At 38.9% G+C, this 5,842-nt stretch overlaps 1 pseudogene; it reads right to left on the bottom strand.

Moving 5' to 3' along the window:
• Window positions 1-4,516: 4,516 nt before the first annotated feature.
• LOC110314184 lies at window positions 4,517-5,317 on the bottom strand (annotated as a pseudogene).
• Between the last annotated feature and the right edge of the window lie 525 nt (window positions 5,318-5,842).

The raw sequence follows: 5,842 nt of genomic DNA, 5'->3' as shown, positions 1-5,842 counted from the left end.
GGGCTATACAGAGAAACCCAGTCTCGAAAAAAACCAAAATAAATAAATAAAATAAGTATTGTTTTTGTTTGGGGAGAGAAAGAGAGAGAGAGAGAGAGAGAGAGAGAGAGAGAGAGAGAGAGAGAGAGAGAGAGAGAGAGAACATAAAATTGGGTGGATAGAGATGTGAGAAGGATAAGGGAGCATTTGGGAGCATTTGGGTTTTTGAGCAGGGCAAAAACATGATCCCCCTGTTAAATGAAAAAAAAAAGTTTTAAAAAATAACACAAACTAGTGATCCAAGAAAGCTCTGACGTTTTAACAAAGGTCAACTTCTAGACTTGTATATGTATATTGATGTTAAGGCTTTTTGTTTGTTTGTTTTTACTAGAGAGTCTTTTATGCAACCCAGGCTGAGCATGAATTCACAACCCTCCTATGACAGCCTCGAAGGGGCTAAGATTATCTCTGTGTGTGCAACCTTGCAACTAAGGCTAACTTTGCAAAAATCTTATAAATGAATTCATTTTATCTTAGGTAACTTCAACTGTGAAAGAAAAAATTTCCAATTTCCTTCTCTTAAAAACCTTTGTACAGGGAGTGGGTGGGTAGGGGAGCAGGAGCGGGGGTGGGGTATAGGGAACTTTTGGGATAGCATTTGAAATGTAAATAAAGAAAATAATAATAAATTTTAAAAAACTTTGTACAACCTTCATTTTTATTCTTATTCTGTATGTATGATTTTTGTTCCCAAGTAACCAATAATTCTTTTTTAAAAGCTATTCACTTTTTTGCTGAACAAAACATAAACTTGGAAACTTACCTTGTTAACATACATCTTATCATTCTCTATATGCTTTGCGTACAGGGTCATTTTGTTTGATGATTTTCAACAGTTTTACTCTAATTAGAATTGTAACTAGATAACTTAGTATGTACTGAAGAGTAGTTACTAAGCAATTGTGAACTGTGCATTATATTCCGATAGGTTGACAGAATAGAGAGAATGTATAGTCATCACAAGTTTAAAAATAGAGACAGTGTTTTCATAAAGAGAATTAGGAAGCAATAGAGAAGAGAGACATCACAGCCAGCAAGGAAAAAACTACTTCAAGCCAGGGAATTTAGAGAGTAGCCTATGCGCAGAGTACAAGGGGCCAGGAAAAATCTCCAGTCTCTGAAGAAACTTCAGAAAGAAACCTGGGACTCTAGTCATCATCACAACTTTAAAAGTCAAATTGATCCTTATAAATCTTACAAGCCTTAGTGGATAATTATCTGGCTCAGGCGTGGAACCACCAAGAAGTGAAGACAAATGCTTCAAAGGTACACGTTTAGCATCCTCTGTGGAGTGGATGATTCTTCTGAAAGTCAACTAGGAAATATACAGTAAAGCATATAAAGAGTTTTAGTCTCTTGACTAAGGCTGATTGCACAAAGAATTTTTGTCAGTATTCAAACAGACAAGAGTTTAAATGCTAGTTCTGCCACAGACTAGTTGTGCAGCCTTTGCTGGGTCACTGAACCTATTTTTTCCTCATTTATAAAATAAAGATATGAGTCCTGCTCTACATGGTTCTGATAAAAATAACCTGAGAAGTCTGATACGCCTTGCTATATGTCCTAATCTGTTTTCTGTTGCTGCCTTAAAACACTGACTAAAAGCAATACCGGAAGGAAAAGGTTTTACTGTACAGATTTTAGTCCATCATGAAGGAAAACCAAAGCAGGAATTCAGGCAGGAACCAGAAGGTGGGGACTAAAGCAGAATTACTTCATGGGGAAACAATTCTGCTTACTGGCCTGTTCCACCTGGCATGCTTAGCTGCCTGTCTTACAAAGCCCAGGTCCACCTTCTTAGGGATGGTGCCACCTGGAGAAGAGTAGACCTTCCTACATCAGCGAGCAATAAAAGAAATGTGACAAAGCCATAGCCACAGGCTACTGAGGAGAAGGCAAGTCCTAAGTAATGCTCTCTCTTCCCAAGTGACTCTAGGTTTGTGTCATTCTGAAATCTGAAGCTAATTCTGACATTCTGTATCTTATCAGTGTTGACACACAAACACATCACTCATAACCTTTCCATCCTTGTTTGTTTCCAAGAACAACCTTTCCAAACAAATACTATACATTTTTCTCCAGGGTTTAACCTAGTGAGTCTTCCTGACTGTCTCTCTCTTTCTTTCTTTCTTTCTTTCTTTCTTTCTTTCTTTCTTTCTTTCTTTCTTTCTTTCTTTCTTTCTTTCTTTCTTTTCTTTTCTTTTCTTTTTTTTCTTTTTTTCTTTTTTGGTTTTTCGAGACAGGGTTTCTCTGTATAGCCCTGGCTGTCCTGGAACTCACTCTGTAGACCAGGCTGGCCTCGAACTCAGAAATCCACCTGCCTCTGCCTTCCGAGTGTTGGGATTAAAGGTGTGCACCACAATGCCCAGCTCTGACTGTCCTTTCAATACACTGTCCCCAACACCCCAGATCTAGCCCAGATTGCACAGCCACTTTCCCAGCCTAATCTGGCCACACCTGCCTGTACCCTAACCAACTTCTAAGAATCTGCCAGTACCTGCTCTATCTACTCACCAACACACAGGATCCTCCCATGCTCCACCCACCCTCTCCACCCAGCCAGATCTACCCCCACACTCCAGGCTTTGTCAAGGACACACATTTTGTAAACCATCCCAGTCTCCCCCGCTTCTGTCCAATGCCAATAGCCAACTTTGTGATCCATGAGATGGGTAAACTGAGACAGGCAGCCAACAGGGGTGAGTGCTTAGAGCCACTGACAGGGGTCAGTCCAGATACTGACAGGGGCTGCTGCCTGTGGCAGTCCGTAATTAGAGAAATTATTAAGCAAACTTTTCTCTGACAGAACAAAGCCTAATTTACCGGGCCTGGCACTCTCTGTGGCCAGCAAAAACTCTGAACTCTTTTAAAAGAAAAGGAAAGAAAAATTCATCCACACAATACACATACATACACACTGAATAAATGAAGCAAAAGGCAGACTCCAATAACTTCATACATACATACATACATATATGCATAGACAGACAGACAGATAGACAGACTGATATATACACATTCACACATAAAATGGATGTAGCAAAATTCCAGCAAGCAGGCTCCAAGCATTTCACATGTACACATATATACATATACACATATGCACATATACACACATACCTGTTGGGTGAATGGAACAAAGTTCCAATAAACAGGTTCCAAGCATTTCACATATACATATACATTGTACATTGTAAATTATACATATACATATACACGCACAATTGGTGGATGGGGCAAACTACAACACACACTCAGCAAGCTTTATATACATACAGATTTTATGGATGGAACCAAGTCCCAACATACCCTCACACAAACTTTATACATACACATACATATGTACATATAAAATGCATATATGCATATACACACACATATATACACATATACATACATGCATATATACATATTAACACATGCATATATACATATATGCATATATACATACACATGTACATACATACAAACATACATACACACACACACACACACACATATATATATATTACAGTCTCACTTGGAGGGTGGAAGGAATGAAGTTCCAAAATACTCTTACATAAACTTTACATATATACATATATACACATAGTTAATGGTTAGAAGGAACAATGTTCCATCATACTCACACATAAACTTTGTGTGTGTGTGTGTGTGTGTGTGTGTGTGTGTGTGTGTGTGTGTGTGTGTGTAGTTGATGAATGGAAGGAACAATGCTCCAACAACTTAATTCTTTCTCCTATGGTTTATATATCACAGGAAAATCTTTCAAGTAGCAAAAAATTGCAATATGATTACATTCTAGATTTCTTCTAGTGAATAACTATGAAAAACAGTATGTAGCCCAATACTTTTACAAGAAATAATATTATATAGTACAGGTAAAGAAAACAAATTATTCCCAAGAACCCACATCCATTCATAACTAAGCAACTTGTTATAGATTAACAAAGTGTGAGCAATCGAAGTCATTTTCTCAGCCATTTTCTCTTACTGGCAGGTGGCAATTTGGAGAAAGGATTAATTATTGCAGAAAGGATTAATTAGTATCTATATTTGAAAGTAATCTTATAAGAATCTTAAAAGAATCACAAATCTTAAAAATATATAAAATATAAAAATCAGTCATATATTCTTTAAATCCTCAGAATGCATGTCTATTCATCAGCAATTCTTATTAAATCATATCAAATCAAGCTGAGGGCAAAAATGGATATTAGAAATCAATCATCCCCAGTCCAGCCTCAGTGAGAGTCACATCAGTCAATGCTGCCATTGTTTTTGTTCCCTGACCATAAAATGTCCGTGGCTTAATTAAGAGTGTGCCTTTCTGAACTTCAAATTGTTCCCTATCGTTTTCTACATTAGAGCCAGTAGCAAAAACATCTTAACCTAGCTTCACTAACAATTTATTTTTCCAAATGTTTTATTTTTTTTTAATTTGCAAAGCTGTGACTGTTTATTAACTGAGCAGATTACAAAAATACCATGAGTGACACCTTAGTTCATCTGTCTAATAAGCCTGTTTATCTGGTCTTCCATGTTGCCACCATCTCCACCTTCCACAGAGTGAGTTGCCTTTTTCTTCATTCCACCTCATGGGGAAGATAATTTGAAGGACCACAGGAAGTTATTCACTTCCTTGAAGCATTTCCCAACTGTATAGCTCTCATGACCTAGATCCTCCATGCAGATGATGCCAAATTTACCAAAAGGTTGAGCAATCAAGGAATGATCTGTCAAGGCAACCTGCTTCTTACTGATTTTGCCATAGCCTCGCTTGCAGATGAGCTCATTTACTGACTTCGGGTTGGGGTACCCCCATGCAGTGTACGGTTCCACAATCAGCAGCATGCTAATTGAAGCCTTGTTGAGCTTAACAAAGGTGCCATTGAAGATCTGTCGAAGACGAAGAAGCTTCAATACCTTGCGGACCTTTGGGTCCCTTGATACCTTGGATTCTGATGACAAACGCCAATTTTGGTTCTGTAGGTACATAGAAGTTCCCAGCTTTCCTTGCCATCCTGGGCATCTGAATCTCAGTCCGGTACATCTATCTGCCTGTGCTCCTTGTGATAATGCTTTGCCTTCTCATAGATGAGCTTCCTCCTTGCCTTTCGCAGTGTCTTCAGGGCAAACTTCTTCCTCAGGTGCTTCATCTTCAACTCTGCGAAATTATTTCGCGTTTTTTACGGGTTTCTGGCACAGCAGGAACCTTTTTCTTAAGGGTTTCTGGCACAGTGGCAACCTTCTTTTTCTTCTCTAGAACAGCCTCCATGGTTCCAGCTGGAAAAGAAGAGAGCTTCCAAATGCTTTCTAAGGGTACTGGTCATAGCTGAACATAGAAAGAACATTTCTAAGTTCTTTCCTAGGGTGATGATTGAAGCATTAATCTGTTCCAGCAGCAGTACCTAAAAGAGATCAAGAATTATTACTGTGAGTGCCAGAGATACTGCTCAGTGTAGGGCTGGAAGCCCCTTAGATTGTTCATACAATTCTTAGATTAAGAGGGATGTGAGGGTAAAAAGTAGAGCAGAAGTCCATAACAGCATGAAGCCCTCAGGGCACATCATTCTTGGGGTCGTGTCTCAACCAAGCAGCACCCATCATGGTTATGTTAAGCCGTGGGCTGTATCTCATAAGTTCTAAAGCCATTTGTCATTCCTTCTGCATGACCCTCAGCAGGCTAAGCCATTTCCAAACTATAAGCCCAGCCCACCCTTTCTTCTTCTCCAACCTGCTCTGTCCACACCAAACATAGAACTAACAAATGAAGTCTACACACCCAGATCTCATTGCAAAA

This window comes from Mus pahari, chromosome X, assembly GCF_900095145.1.
Source record: "Mus pahari chromosome X, PAHARI_EIJ_v1.1, whole genome shotgun sequence".
Lineage (NCBI taxonomy): Eukaryota > Metazoa > Chordata > Mammalia > Rodentia > Muridae > Mus > Mus pahari.
Note: the sequence above shows the minus strand (reverse complement) of the source record. Positions and strands in the feature narration are given on the sequence as shown.